General features: G+C 44.9%; 1 long non-coding RNA gene across 1 annotated transcript; it reads right to left on the bottom strand.

Annotated features, from left to right (window-relative positions):
- Positions 1–6,242: 6,242 nt before the first annotated feature.
- Positions 6,243–16,015, bottom strand: LOC308591471. The gene is made up of 3 exons (XR_014010187.1): positions 15,873–16,015; positions 11,168–11,340; positions 6,243–6,411 (listed from the first exon to the last, which is right to left on the bottom strand). It is a non-coding gene; the product is annotated as an uncharacterized lncRNA (long non-coding RNA).
- Positions 16,016–16,572: the final 557 nt, after the last annotated feature.

The raw sequence follows: 16,572 nt of genomic DNA, 5'->3' as shown, positions 1-16,572 counted from the left end.
GTCAAACAAAGAAATAATAAAAAAGTGACAAAAAAGTTATTTTTATAATGACGAATTTTGCAGCTCCCAGTTTTTTTTTCTTCGGAAACGGGTCCAAGTGGCTCTTTTTGTCTTAAAGGTTGCAGACCCCTGCCTTAGGAGAAACCTCCTGATGGCCAGAGCTGTTTGACATAGCGGACCAGACTGCCTTGAAGATGGTGGGCACTCCTTTGCTGGCAAAGGCTAGAAGGCCGCCTCTCAGGGATGTTGTGACTAAAAGATCTTGCACTGACCAGCAGACTGAAGTAGATGATCCCAAGGTCCCATCAGACTCTAAACTCTAGACTGGTTTTGTTCTTATATCTGCTGGTTTTGAGCTCTTTTTATAGAAATAACCACTGTGTGTGACTCTGAAAATCTGGCTTAATTAATGCTTCCAGGGCGATAGCGTGCTGGTGTGTTTCTCCCAGCTGCTTAAATCACAAAGGTTAAAATGCATTATTTGTGCCTACCTTATTCTTATGAGTAATCTCAGTTACATCTTTTTCCACACTTGTTCTAGAACTTTAAGCTTCTTGCCTGCTTCTTCTTTCCGAATTTGCATATCTGACCAGCGCATTACAAGACGGAGAGTGCTTTAAATCCAATCTGTGGTGACTTTGTTGATTTCAGCTTTGACCTTGCAAAGATTTTGTTATTAAAACATGATGGGTTAGAGAGCCAGATAAAATGCTGCTTTCTTTTGGCTGCCCTGTGGAAAACATTGAAAAGGGCAGCGTCGTTATAAAGATCAGTTTTGTACTGTGGTTTAATTATCTGCTAAGCCCTTTGCATTTTTAGAGAAGGTAAAATAGATGGGGGGGGAGGAGGACTTTTATGGAAAGAAGAAAACTATCTGGTAGCACAGGAGTGGGGAATCACCAGCAGGAGAGTGCTGTTGGACTCAGTTCCTGCTTATAGGCTTATTGTTAAGGGTTACAGCTCAGTAGTAGAGAGAGTATTTGTCTTGCATACAGAAGATCCCATGTTCAATTCTTGGCATCTCCAGGTTGGCTGGGAAGACCCCTGTCACCTCATCTCAAAAGGATATTGTAGAGTTGGAAAAGGTTCAGAAAAGAGCAACCAAAATTATCAAGGGGATGGAGTGACTCCCCCATGAAGAAAGGTTGCAGCATTTGGGACGCAGGGAGCAGGCTTCCTCAACCTCGGCCCTCCAGATGTTTTTGGCCTACAACTCCCATGATCCCTAGCTAGCAGGACCAGTGGTCAAGGATGATGGGAATTGTAGCCTCAAAACATCTGGAGGGCCAAGGTTGAGGAAGCCTAGTTTAGAGAAATGGCAAGTAAGAGGCGACATGATAGAAATTGGTAAAATTATGCATGGCATGGTGAAAGTGGATAGAGAAAAGTTTTTCACTCTCATTTATAACACTAAAACTCACAGACATCCTGTGAAATGGAATGTTGGCAGTTACAGTACCCAAAAAAGGGAAATACTTCATTATACATCACATAGTTTAAACTGTGAAACTCACTCCCACAGGAGGCAGGGATGGCCACCAACCAAAAGAGGATTAGACAAATTCGGGGAGGATAATGGCTATCAGTGGCTGCACAGCACAACAGAAGGTCTCTGGATAAAAGTCAGCTGGAGTCCAATGAATCTATGGACCAACTCTACGAGACTCTCTCTATAGTCCTCTTCAGAACCTCACCCTATATGGCATGCAGGGGACTGCACCAGTGACCTATCCTGTAATGTTACATGTCATCCTAACTGTCAGGGGTACAGGGACAGAGGCACAGGGAAGGCAGGAAATGGAGAGCGATGGAGAGGAATCCCAGGAGAGCGAGGAAGAGGATAGCAATGACGCAGGGGATTCCATGAGTCTCTCCAGCGAATCAGAGGATTCCCAGAGAGGGGCGCCTGTGGTAAGGGCAAGGGGAGCCCTGGGGGGAAAGTGTCAGGAGCGGGGGGCCAGCAGGGGACCCCAAAGCGGCAGCTGGGAATCAGGGCCAGCCTCCCCACCAGAGCGCAGCGAGGGAGGGGGAGGTTCCAGTGTGTCAGAGGGAGCAGCTCCGGCGACAGAGAAAGGGGAGGGATCAGAGCAAGCCGTTCTCCCGGAAGGGGAGGAAAGCAGTGAGGGGAGTAGCATAACTGTCAAAAGGAAGGTCAGATGTTGGGCGTGCGCGCCAAGTTCAAATGAGGAGGTGCGCGGGAGAACAGGGAGCCCGGAGGAGGAGGGGCCAGGACCCAAAGCCCGCAGGAGGGGGCAGGAGCAGTCTGGAGACTCCGCTTCAGGAGAAAGCAGGAGGGGAGGAACCCCGACGGGCAGAAAGACCCTGCGGAAAAGGAAAGAGAGAAAAAGGTGGAGCAGCGTTAGCTTATTAAGCTGGTGTAGGGGAGGGACCGATTCAGAGGGGACTTCTAATGTCTAGGAGAAAGAGACGCGGGGCTGCACGCCTCGGTCGTGGAACCATTAATGAACTGCAATAAACATCCTTGTACATAAGAAGAGCTTGGCGTTGGTCTTTTGTGAGCTGAGACCTGAGGCAGCCCTGACACTAACCATCCCCTCAACTTTAACATCTGTCACCCAACATTCTGAAAAGGTGTTCCTTGAATAGGTGCTCCCTATGCTCAGGAAGCCCATTAGCTTGAGGTTCCCCATTACGTGGCACACCCACACATGTGCAAGCACAGGTAAGACTTTCCAGAAGTTGGGCTTGGAATACAAAGCTTGGAGGTGTGGATGAGTAGGACATGATGTTGCGGGCAGGACCAATTGCTTGGGCCTGTTCTCCCACCTTCTGCATGTGGACTATGCAAAATCTGAAGCGGTCTCATGAGAAGTTTCTATACATGATTTCACCATCCCAAGAGAAACTTGTGTAGTGCAGGGGTTCCCCAACTCGCCGCTCCCTTTTGTGTGCAAGTCATCATGAGTTGTGCAACTGATTCTAACTGTGACTTTGCTTACTGGCAGAGTTGGCTGATGATTCCTAAACATCTCATCCTTCCTTGAGAGATCAAGTGATGCAAAAACCACCACCAGCCTTATTGATATAACTATGCTTAGTTTCATCTGCCAAAATCCATAGGATTCTACGGATTTATGGAGTGGCGGGAGGAGAGCTTCCATTCTTCACTGACCACTTCTCCCCTCTTTCCCAAAACCAACAAATGGGAAAGTTTTACTCATTACGCACCTGCCTGACTTGCAGGCTTGTAATGTTAAGTTTTTAAAGCAACCGATAGCACTATTTTTCAACTTTACGTGGAAAAGTTTTTTGGTGTGTGTTTTTTTTAACTCTCCGGGAGGTGGCAGTTCACTTGGGTAGGCTGATCTATGAAGGCTGAAAATCACATTCAGGCACAGCGTGTGGCCTAGAGTGAGGTTGTTAGCCTAGCTTAGACTCCTGTTCCAGCCCATGAGATAGAACAAGGATGAAAGGCCCATGTGGGGAGCTGAGCTTTTCTCCAGCAATAAATAGATTGGGCTTGACGTCCTTCATACTTCCAATTTACTGGAGCCCATTTGCAGTTTGATGGATTACAAGGCATTGTTCCTGATGCTCAGGCTGCACATACCATTGCTTAGGTTTGCAAAGAAATGTCACTACTCGTGTGCAAGAGGGAGGTACCGGTGGGCATGATGAATAGATGCACCCCCAAAAAAATGTTTTAGGAGGGGAATCCTAGGTGGGGGCACTAAAAGCAGTCAAATGAAGACCACACATGTTCAGTGGGTGAAGAATAGGGGAAACCTGCCCATTTCAGTTTCTCATCCTTGCTATCTTGAATTCAGCTCCTGTAGCAATTTGCAGATGCTTTCCAAATAGAAATCCTCAAGGAAATTCATCAGCATTGTAGTGCAATTTTCTCCCAATAAAAACATGTATGTGTGGGATCTTGCCTAATATGCACATTTTTGCAAAGGCATCCCCCCTAAGATAATGCATTTTTGTATGTTAATTTCATAAACAGATGCGTTTTCATGCACACATGCTTCTGCATATACTAAGCTATATATTTCCACTAATAGAAACCTTATGGTACACACTGCTTGGCTGGAAAACTGCACTGCAAAATCTGAACGATTGCACGTTTCAAAGGATGGCTGTTTCCCAGCTTGCTTATTGTTTCAGAAAGTGTGAGTGTGCTAGGTTCACCTTTAAATGCAAGCATAATCAATTTTCTCCCCCATTCCTGGAGCTGCACAAAGTTTAGCTATGTGGTTTTAGTCTATTATATATTTAGTTATTGCATTTATATCCCATTTCTTTCTCCAAGGAACTCAAGGTTGTGTACATGGTTTTCTCCTCCTCATTGTAATTCCCACAACAACACTGTGAGGTAGGTCAGGCTGAGAGGCTGAGACTGACCCAAGGCTTACAGGGACAATGTTGGGCCCCTTCCAGTTCCATAATTCTAAATCAAATGGCGTGTCCATGATGAGAGGGAATAAATCTCCGAAGGCTGCTTGTCAGAGGGAAACAACAGGGCAGAACGATGACATCAAACCCTGACCATGAGTTTGTTTTAGCTGGACACTATCAGAAACAGAAAGCTAGACTAGATGGACCTTCCCTCTAATCCAGGGGTAGGGAAAATTTAGCCCTCCAGATGCTTCGGAACTACAACCCCCATCAACCTCAGCCACTGGCCATATTTGCTGGGGCCGATGGGAGTTGCAGTTCATCAACACCTAGAAGACCAAGGCTTCCCCACCCCTGCTCTAATCCATATTCTAATGTTCTTAAACCAGCAAACTACTGTTTCGTGGCTGCACTGAATAATAGGCTGTCAATCAGCTTCTTGTGAGCTAATGTACCTTTTTAAAGGAGCCATCGATCATCCCATGCTCCTGTTATCCTAAACTCCATCTATTTATTAATTCCAGAAGTGCCCATTATGACAATTGTGAGGCTTGGAGGAAGAATAGGTTGCCAGGATACCTTGATGGGATGAAATGCATCTCTCCGCACGTTCTGCTTCTCCCACAATAGGGTATCCAAGTACAATAATGTCACCACATGCTGTGCTTTATTACACACACACACACCATTGTTGGTGGGTGGGTGAGATAGCCTCCCCTGGTCATCTGAAAATTTGGCATCAGGCAGGCCCCTTCATTGTAATGTTTTTGGCACTTGCTAAAAATGCTTTTGTTTAGCCATGCCTACCCAGACATGTATAATAATGTTCCTGTGTGTTTTAGTTTATTGCTTTTTTAAAAAAAATGTTTTAAATAGTTGTTTTTAACTGTTTTTACTGATAATTTTTTTTCAGGCTCTTTGCAAACCACATTGAGGTGGGGGTTGTTTTATGATCATGTGTAATGAAATAACTAACAAACCAACAATTTTTTTGCCCTCCGGCAAATTCTATGTACATTGTCCTATAGAATTTTAAAGGGAATGACTGAGGACTATGCTTAAGAATAAGAGTCACCACTATCCTCATAGCCGTGCCCTGGTTTCTTGTTTCTAGGTTACCCTGAGGTAATGAGGGAATATAGATAAAGCAAGACAGTTTTTGGAATGGGAGTGTGTTTGTGTGTGTGTGTGTGTGGAGAGAGAGAGAGAGATCCAGATGTTTCATCCACATGACAACTCTTTGCTCTTGCTGCAGTCAGCATTCCATCCTTCTAGTCTCTGGCCAAACATTACAAAGAGAAAATTAAAGCATACTATAAAGGAGCATATCAGGTTAACATTTCCTGCCTTTTTCAGTACCAGGCATTGGGGGTCCTAAATAAAATTGACACTTGTTGTTTCTAAAACTTTCTCTCTTTGTTTTATCAAATTCTCAGCTCTCTTGGGTCTGCAGGCCACAAAAGGCCAGGCGGTCTGCTCCTTCCTAAGCCCTCATGGGCTCGCTTTAAGGATCTTAGAAGACACTTTTTGTGTACCATTGGCTCCATATGTAGGTAGCTTTACTACTTCATCCCGCCCCCCAGGACCACTTAACAATATCAGCAAAGCAATTAAGTCTAGTTTTCGGGAAAATGCCAGAGGCATTACAATGTCTGGATGGGAGTCTCAGCCCAATTATTTTCAGCTAGTTGCAAACTATGGAGAGTGGGCTTTACTTCATTATAACTTCAGTTCCCAATGATTAAAAGTCTAGCATGTTGCAGCTAGGAAGGCAAAAATGAAACAATTAAACTTTCCATCACTAAAATTGCTGCATATTCTTCAACAGAGGGGGGATTACTTGTCTCCAGAGAAGTGATTAAAATGAACTGATTGAACCGTAATTTGATTGACTGGAGAGCCTCGATCCTTTGCTCAGATGCTCAGATTCCATTTTATTGCTCTGTTTTCTTTGGGAATACACACACACGGACACATCCACAACCATTTCCTTTCTCTGCTGGCCAATTGAAATACCATACCACTACGAAGAGGTCTCCACTTCCTCTATGCCTGTATGGGAAATAGAAAAAAAGAAAAAAGAAAGGTTTGGTTAAGAAAATAAGATACCAGAGGATAGCATGCAGCCCTCAGGCATCATGATGCAGCAGATGGGATCATATTATACACTACAGAGTACTGGCACTTTCATATTTGGATGAACATTTTTCCAGCTCTCATGGCTGCAGAGAGAAGTCAATCAAGTGAGAGTGATCTATGCATGGCAGGAAGCTTTGAAATGTGGGTCACCTGCTTCATCAGCTTCTCTCCCTCCCCAAAATATCCCTGTATCTATTATCTGAGGCTGCTCTTGGCATTCCCCTTGCTGTGTCAGGACTCCATGTTTAGCAATCAACAGGATGCCCAGAACAATCAGCAATCAGAGCCACGTCTAGGATTAAGTTATGGAGACTCGCCATTGAGCACAAAAATCATCTGGGAGGCAGAAATCAAATAAAACTGGGCAGTGCAAGCTTGCATAGTCTAGAAGTAGGTGAGACAAGGAAGGTAACTGGTTGACTTGCAGCACTAAATCCTTCAGTGAGGGTCAACACTGGCCGCTTTAGAGTTCCCTTCCCCATTTGCTAAGTATGCTGGTGTTGGTGAGTTGGACTTAATAAACTATAAAGTTCTAGCAGATACAAATTGTTGGCATAATTACAGTCCTTAAAGGAAGGGAAAATATTAGGTTGAAAAGATACATCACACATAGAAATACAAGGCAATAAAATGCATTAGCAGGAAGGATAATAAAAGATGCTTGAGAGATGCAGCAGTTGGCTATATCATGAAAAGGTGGAGAAATGATTTGATGAGGCAAAGTAGAATTGGCAACTATTTCTTGTTATAAAAGAAAGCAGGCAAACTCTCCTCAAAAAGCCCCATTGTACTGCTGCAAAGTTTGGAGAACTACAACCAGTCACTTAAATTAACTAATTTGCTCCCATCAACCATTGTATGTAGATATTGATTGGTTTACTACTCTCAGGTATCAGTCAACGCATTGCATTCTATATGGGTATAAGCAGACTGGGAGATAACACACGTTTTTCTAGATAATTCATGAATTACACAATGGAAATTTGGCTCCAGGGTTTTTCAACACCGTCGCTAGTGATGAGTAGATTTCCCTCGCCCTGTTAATTTATTGTCCCATCATTTTGCTATGCCCTGTGTTCCTTTACATTCAAATTCTGGTTCAGTGTAGAGAAGATCTAAAATTAGCTCCAGAACTATTTTCCACAGCTTTCAGTTACTCCCATTCATTGTCATCTTCCCCACTCATTATCAATGCTATGGCTTCACTGTGGTGGTTGATGCCTATTGGGACTGGTAGGGTGCAAGGCAGAGAGTAGGTGGTGCCAGGACCAATGAGAAGCAGAGCAAACAAATTTTAGTTTTGTCCCCATCTTCCTCCCTGTTGAGTCCTGCAAGGGCAACACTGAGACAAAGGAAGAGGAAGCTGATAGGCAATGCTACACCCTGACAGGTTACTACTACTACTACTACTACTACTACTAATAATAATAGTTGTTGTTGTTGTTGTTGTTGCTTGTTTGTTTGTTTGTTTATGCCCACTCTGGGTAGCTTCCAACAAAATATTAAAATACAGTAATGTGTCAAACATTAAAAGCTTCCCTAAACAGGCTGCCTTCAGATGTCTTCTAAATGTCAGATAGTTGTTTATCTCTTTGACATCTGATGGGAGGGCATTCCACAGGGCAGGTGCCACTACCGGGAAGGCCCTCTGCCTGGTTCCCTGTAACTTGGCTTCTCGCAGTAAGGGAACCGCCAGAAGGCCCTTGGCCCTGGACCTCAGTGTCCAAGTAAAACAAAGGGGTGGAGACGCTCCTTCAGATATACTGGACCGAGGCTGTTTAGGGCTCTAAAGGTCAGCACCAACACTTTGAATTGTGCTCAGAAACGTACTGGGAGCCAATGTAGGTCTTTCAAGACCTGTGTTATGTGGTCTCGGCAGCCGCTCCCAGTCACCAGTCTAGCTGCCGCATTCTGGATTAGTTGTAGTTTCCAGGTCACCTTCAAAGGTAGCTCCACGTAGAGCGCATTGCAGTAGTCCAAGCGAGAGATAACCAGAGCATGCACCACACTGGCGAGACAGTCCGCAGGCAGGTAGGGTCTCAGCTTGAGTACCAGATGGAGCTGATAAACAGCTGCCCTGGGCACAGAATTGACCTGCACCTCCATGGACAGCTGTGAGTCCAAAATGACTCCCAGGCTGCGCACCTGGTCCTTCAGGGGCACAGTAACTCCATTCAGGACCAGGGAGTTCTCCACACCTGCCCGCCTCCTGTCCCCCCAAAACAGTACTTCTGTCTTGTCAGGATTCAACCTCAATCTGTTAGCCGCTGCCATCCATCCTCCAAGTGTCTCCAGACACTCACACAGGACCTTCACCGCCTTCACTGGTTCTGATTTGAAAGAGAGGTAGAGCTGGGTATCATCTGCATACTGATGAACACCCAACCCAAACCCCCTGATGATCTCTCCCAGCGGCTGCATGTAGATGTTGAAAAGCGTAGCGGAGAGGACAGAAGTCAGGCAAGTGGGGTCTGGCTGAGGTCAGGCTGAAGTTGGTGGGGCAGTGAGTGCCCCCTTAGCCCCAATGAACCAGCCTCCGCTGCTGATGCTCATATGTATATTTATGGAACACTGCAAAGAAGTGATATTGATGGGAAGTGATCTTGATCTTCAGAGTTGTTTTTGTTGAAATCAACTAACACAGGATTTCAAACCATACTAGTCCTACCCTGAGTAGAACATGGAATCATAGAATTATGGAACTGGAAGGGACAAAGGGTATTCTAGACCACAGCTAAAGAATCCCTGAAGATGGGCTCCCCAACATCTGTTTGAAAACCTCAAAAAAAGGAGAGTCCACCACCTTCTGCAGTAACCCATTCCACTTTCGAACAGCTCTTACCACCAGAAAGTTCTTCCTAAGCTTTAGTTGGAATTTCCTTTGTTTGAATTCAAATCCATTGGTTCAGGCCCTTCCCCTCTGGAGCAGTAGGAAATAAACTTGTTCCATCCACTTGACAGCCCTTCAGATATCTGGAGATGCCTACTGGTATCGCCTCTTTTCCAGGCTCTCAGTCCTTTCTCCATTGAATCTAATAGACGTGGCCAACTTAAGCCCATTCATTTCAATCGCTCTACTCCAAGTTAGTTGGCTGCCACCACAAATCACCCATCACCTCAATTAATGACAAACTTGTGGAATGTTTTGTCCTTCCTTCTTGGGTCTATCATCTCCTTTTAGCCCTAATCTATCTAAAAAGTCGGCTATATCCCAGGAGGCGCCAGGCAGGCATCAATCGCCCGACTGAAGTCCATGGAAACCATGGGTGGTCACAGCATTAGCTGGATCTGCTTCTTCATTCTGCTGACAAAGAAGCGCCTTCCAAATCTCTGTGATCTTCGCACATTGTTGGAGACTGGGCTCGTGGGGAATCGCAAAACAAAGGCAGAGAAAATCCATGCCGTTGTAATGGTAATGAATTAATGGTAAAAATAGATTGGGACTGAGCTGACAACAGAAGGCTAGGAAAAGCAGTCTCCTGTCTGCACAGGCAGGGTAGGGAACATCAGGCCTTGGAGGGGGTGGGTCTGTCTGACCCTCCTCCAAACTTTCCCCTGGTCACATCCCCTCCTCCCAAGTCACACCCCCTCACAAGCCCTCCTTTGCACCTTAAGTGTTTTTGCTTGGATGAAATGTGACCTTGAACCCTGAGATTGCCTGGATGGAGGGCAGAGGGCAGAGAAGGGGAAGCAAGTGTGTGTAGAAGTAAGCCTGCTGCTCAGAGGTAAATATTATTTTCTCCACCTATTTTAGACTCTGGCCCTACCCATTGCTGCCATGTGGCCCCAGGAACGTTGAGCAGAAGGGAATGTGGGCCTCAGGATGGCAAATCTCCACTGCAGGGCGACCACCAAATAAGGCTCCTGACTGTGGGGCTGCTGTTCTGGCTAGTAGGTACACATACCATTGGACATTTCACAAATGAAAATAGGGACAGTCTTTTACGTGTTGAGTGCCCCTTCTCTCCCATCCAGGGTGACTTCTTGAGGGCTTTTCCCCTGCTGAAGATACATACCATCTACTGGCGGCTGCCTGCTTTGTGGTAACCATGGGATGGAAAGATGGTTCAAACATTACAACTGAGAATTGGATGTAATTTCTAGAACTCTGAATATTACAGTGATTAAAGGCCCAGGCTTGGCAGTGCCATCTTTATTTCAAGGAGCAAATAAAGATATTTTGTTTAAGAGATAGTCTGTTTTCTGGTAGCATCCCAGATAGAGATTAAATTCTCATGGAGAAGTGATCGTTTTTTTACTATGCAAAATTGGTATGGTATTGTTTTGATGGTTGCACTTGTAGACAATCTAACAATCTAACATGAATTTCATAAATTCCTTACCAGAAGGACCTAGACCACCTTCTGTTCACTTTTGTTTTTTGAGAGGCATATTATTCTGAACGTTATATCAATATTCCACATTTTATTTATTTAGAGATTCTATCACTGACTTTCTCCGAGGTTTAGAGAAGGTTGCTGTTAACTTTGCAAGTCTGCTGCTGTCATAGATTCTATATGTATATATTTATTTTTCTTGATGTGATCTTTGGAATGCTTTGACTTCTTTGTATCAGTTTGTTTGCTTAAATGTTTTATCAAATAAAAGAAAGAGAGAAAAATGCCTGAAAAAAGCAGTGTGTGCTGCACTTATGAAGAAACACACTTACCATTTCGGAGTTTCTTGGGCTGTTGCAAAACCAGAAGATTGTGTAGCTGTCTGGTGGTCTCACTCACACCTTGATATGGTCCCTGTTAAGGATGAATGTATCAGGAAATGCCTCTGACTTTTACCCTGGCTTACTCACAGGTAAGAGTTGGGCTGGGAGCCTGAGCAGGCCTCCTGTAGTATTTGAAAGATGACAAGATGATACATAGAGAGTGGAGGAGAAGGAACAAACTTAGCTGATGCTGCTATCAAACTATATAGAAAACTGAAACTGGTTAATTTCACTTGGGGTTGGACTAGACAACCCTTGGAGACCTTTCAACCCTACGATTTTTTGCTTCCTAGTGTCACTCAGAACTGATTCCCCCATACAATCATTTCTAAATCACTTTAGTTCCGGCTTGCATTACACCTCCATCTAGGGGTTTGAACTCACAAAGCCCATGGGATAACTTGGAAGTCCTTAACAATCCTAATGTATACGGATGCACCCTAATTCCAGCTTTGAAAGGCATCTTCACACTCTCATTGAAGCTTACAACAGGGCAACAACATCAGTGCTTCCCCCCCCCCCCCAGCCAGAACTTGCCAGAACTTGGTTCCAGCACCTCTCAGGTGGGTGCCATTGCCATTATAAGTAAACAAGGGAAGTGTTCATTGTGAGTTCCCGCACCTCTTTTTCTAGAAAAAATAGCACTGGGTAGAGTCATACCACACCGAGAGATAATGGAAAACAGCGATGACTGCAGGTAAACAGTTGGAGTGTATTGTTTCAGCCCATTAAAATAAAAAAATCCCCAGAGGTCAATGTGGCTTCCTGACAAATCTGTTTTCCTGTGAGATCAGCTCTCTCAGAAAGCGAAGAGTACTTAATGGGGAAAGCAGAGGCGTAAGTGGAAACGAATCCCAGAGCAGTTTAAATGTCAGAGGGCTGCAGTGCAAGCGGGCTTCAGCAGACCACCGGTGGCTCGTCAGAGAAAGCCATAACATGCATTAACATACCAAAATCCCAAAAGGCAAAATCTATTATTTACTGCTCTTTGAAATCTCCCTCGTTTTAGTTATTTTGCATATTTCCCCTCCCCCATCTACTCCCTCCTCTCCCCCCAAAAAACTGTTAATGTTTTATTTATGAATGAAGGAATTAGCAACTGTTTGGAACTTCATTAAACGCCATCCTAGGGGACGTACTAAGTGCAGCCTATTAAGTTATTATTCCCAAATATCTATCCAATTTAGACTTAATAAAACATCAAGTGTTGTTGGGTGTGAGTAATTGTTTAAATGAAAATGGCATTGCCACATAATTCGGAATTGGAGCCTTTAGTGCAACGCTGCCTGAAACCTGAGATTTCAGTGTCAGACCTATTGGTCAGGGTTTATAAGGACAGACTTGTGCTGGACTTCTTCTAAAGGGTTTGGCCACAGTTCACCGGCATGTTCTCAAAGTCAGGGAGCCCAACTTGATTTCTACAGCAAGTTGGCAAGCCTCCTCCTAACACAAGGGCAACAAACCATTTTTCATCCCAGATGCCACATTGCCTCTTAGGCAAATTTCCGGGATCTACATGCCAGTGGTGAGCTCAGAGGCAGAAGTGGGCAGAGCAATGGATGTGAAAATTACCTCCTGATTATTGGCTTGTGGTAACAGGCAGACAGGATTTTTCACTGGTTTTATAGAATGCCCGCCACACACTCAAACATGCCATCAGTATTGGCATTCCACCAGCTCTTGAAGACACACCTGTTTAGACAAGCTTTCCCCTGGTCTCCTGACCTGCAACTGCTGTTGTAATTGTTGTAACTGTTGTTTTAATTGTTGTGCTGTTTCAGTGGGGTGCTTATAGCCCCTCTGATCTTCACCGGTGGCCCCTGCCACCCACAGACCACAAGCTTCTGCCATGGATCACAGCCGCCTTCCTCTGTCTAATGCTAGGGCCAACCCAGAGAAGCATGTCTTCCAAAGGCTTTGCATAGTCACTGACTATGTGACATTAACCCACTGCAAATAAACTCCCAGCTCGTAAATCCTGCCACACAACTGCTAACACAACAAAACAATGCCACAAATAATGTTGGTGCAGGGAAAAGGAAACAGGTCTACAACCCATCCACTTAGGAGCCATCTGTTACTGCGTTACAGTAGCAAGCAGAGCTGCAATCTTTTATGTTATATGTAGATCGCTGATGGGCATTCTGCTTTTTGGGGGATGTGAGCACAATGAGGGTAAACCTCAGCCAGCTATGACAGGGCCACCCCTTGGACCACCAATGGCAGGCTTGCAAGGACCACCTCCCAGCCATCCTTTCCAACCAGGATATGCACTGCAGCAGAATGGGTCCTTTGGATAGAATAGAGGTACCCAGCTAAACTATGGACCAGCTTACCCTGGGCCAGCAAATTATGGGAGTCGGCCTGGACCTCCACCTCTACCTCCACCAAAAAGTCTAGATCCAGACTCCATTCCTAGTCCAATCCAGGTAATTTAAGATGACAGGAATAATCGTGGGTCAGAGCCATTCATCACTGGAGTCCGTGGGCAAGTCCCACCCCTTGTCACTACCAATTTTTTGGTCAAAGACCAAGGTAATGTACATCCTATAATATCCCATCCTTCTCACCAGTGTTAAGTTGTGGGTGAACATATCAGACGACACAGCAATTCTTCAAACAGCTCTTCTTTATTCAGAGGCCAGAACAGAGCAGAACTGAAAGGCTCGGTCAGCCTGCTTATATAGAGCTCCAGTACAACGTTACTGTAGCAACTTTCTAAAACTATCCAATCACTGAACGTCACTTTCGATCCTTCAGTTGCATAACTATCTACAGTATCCATCCAATCACTGAACGTCACTTTCAATCCTTCATTTGCATAACTATCTACAGTATCCCCCTGCTGGCCCGGGGTGAGAACTTCAGTACATAACACCTCCCATAACCTAGAAAGAATAATGAGGAGATAAAGTGTTACGTGGAAGGAACAAGGCTCAGGTTGCACTGAGCAATCAAGAATTCGTTAGCACACGAGAGACAGGTGACATGTAAATAATGGAGAGGTTGCCTATAGATGACTAATAACTTCAGCACCATCCAATGATTTCTAGGCAGGCTTGGGATTGCCACAGTGTTTTTTTAGCACTGTAAATAGAGTATTAATTTCTGCTCGTCTTATGCAGTTAGCAATGCAAAACTGATCTTCTTTCAAAGTCCTCTGGGAAAGGATGAGGTTTTTAAAGGCCTCTAAGTTGCTGCCAAAATAACGGTGTGATCTCTCCAGAAACACGGGCCTGGAAAATATCACTATTATCGCTCCTGTTAAGCCACCTACAAATTGAGAGTTGCGACTTACTACCGAATCAATATTCCGCTTCCTTGTTCAGCGCACCATGGATTGGGCGACTCGGGAAGTTCATTAACGAGCTTCTTCTGAATCCACTCCAGTGACATGAGACACCCACTGCCTCGTCAGAGGAAAACAGCACCGACTCTGCATTTTGCAATCCTTGATCTCCAGCGAGATTCAACAAGGCCAATAAGAACCAGCACAGCATGCTGCTGGCGTAATTATAAATGTGTGAGAGAGGCAGAAGCTCACATTTTCCTTCTATTAGACCTTAACTGCCTCTGCTGTCTCTTCCTTTGTGGTGCATTTAAGCCAAGATTTCTTGGATCAAATGCTGCCTCGGTTTCTAAAACAGCACTAAGACTAGGTTGAGGAAGGCATAAATAAGACCAGGCCGGGCACCAACATATGGCAAAATCATGCAGCTGCCAGGGCCCCTGTAGGGCCCCATATGGGGTGCTGCTTTATACCAAATAAAACCATTGGTTTATCTAGCTCAGTACTGTCTACACTGGCTGCATACCCTCCAACATTCCTCAGATGAAAATAGGGACATTTCTCACTCCTCCCACCAACTGACCCTCCTCAACCCCCCCCCCCCATTTTGTCCATTCTTCCCACCCCACAGAACATTTCCTATCGGAAGAAGGGCAAATGCCACCACCGCTATACCAAAGGGAGACAGCACACACCCGCTCCATCTCCCTGAGAAAACCCTTAATCCCAGGTAATTTAAAAAATTTGGGAAATGATATACAACGAACTGAATAAAATGTTCCATTTAACATTTGTTAAAAAACACAAGGCATTTTGGTTGGGGGTTGTAGGAAAGACCTGCCAAAAAAGTTGGAAACATCTTCATGTATGCGACAATGGTAGCACAAGGATGGAAGACTGAAGAAACCCCAACTAAAGAATCATGGCAAGGAAAATTGATGGACTATGCAGAACTGGTAAAACTGACATATAAGCTACGGGACAAGGATAACTGTGACCTTAAGGATGAATGGGAACTCTTTACAAAGTATCTGAAGATGCAACAAAGCGAACTGGACTCCTTGGCAGGTTTTGAATAAACATGCACAAACTTTTTATTGATAATAATCAGCTAAATAGTTTGAGGATCTATACAACTTTGTAACATGCAGAAAACAGCATTCTTAGAGAAACCAAAGACTGGAACTGACGGAAGTCGGGTGGGGGGGGGGTTGTGTGGGAGGGGGGACAGAGGAAAAATGGGGGGGGGACAAGGATGATATGTTTTTGGATAATATGTCTTGTTATAATTTTGAATAAAGAAAAAAGAAAAAAAGAAAGCCCTTAATCCCAATTTCATTTTATCCTTTGGTAGAGTTTACATACCAATAAATAACTCCTTGTCCCTCACTTCGCTCCCCCCTTTTTTTCCACCCGGGGTGGCCCTGCCCTCTGCCTGCCCCTCAGAGCTGGTGCATCACACATGCCTGGGCCTCAGCAGCCACAGCTTCTCCTCCTTTTCATCTGCTCTCCAGCAGGTAACCACATAACAGACCACAGTTCAAAACCTGGGAGCCAGTGGTTAGAATGTCAAACTAGGACCTAGGAGACCAGGCTTCGAATCCCCACTTGGCTGTGAAGCCCACTGGGTCACTTCCCAGGGTTGCTGTGGGGCTTGAATGAGGAGTAATTACAGTGGTGCCCCGCAAGACGAATGCCTCGCAAGACGGAAAACTCGCTAGACGAAAGAGTTTTCCGTTTTGGAGGTGCTTCGCAAAACGAATTTCCTATGGGCTTGCTTCGCAAGATGACAATGTCTTGCAAGTTCCTGCTGGTTTTTTTCCCTCCCCCCTTTTTCTAAGCCGCTAAGCCGCTTATCAGCTGATCCGATCAGCAGATAAGCCGCTAAAAGCCGCTAAAAGCCGCTAATAGCGCTAATAGCGCTAATCCACTAATCCTTCAATGTTCAATGGGCTTGCTTCGCAAGACGAAAAAAACCGCTAGATGAAGAGAATCACAGAACAGATTCTTTTCGTCTTGCGAGGCACCACTATATTGTTGTTGTTGTTGTTGTTGTTGTTGTTGT

The sequence above is a fragment of the Podarcis bocagei genome (assembly GCF_964188305.1).
Source record: "Podarcis bocagei genome assembly, chromosome: 7".
In the NCBI taxonomy this organism is placed as follows: Eukaryota; Metazoa; Chordata; class Lepidosauria; order Squamata; family Lacertidae; genus Podarcis; species Podarcis bocagei.
Note: the sequence above shows the minus strand (reverse complement) of the source record. Positions and strands in the feature narration are given on the sequence as shown.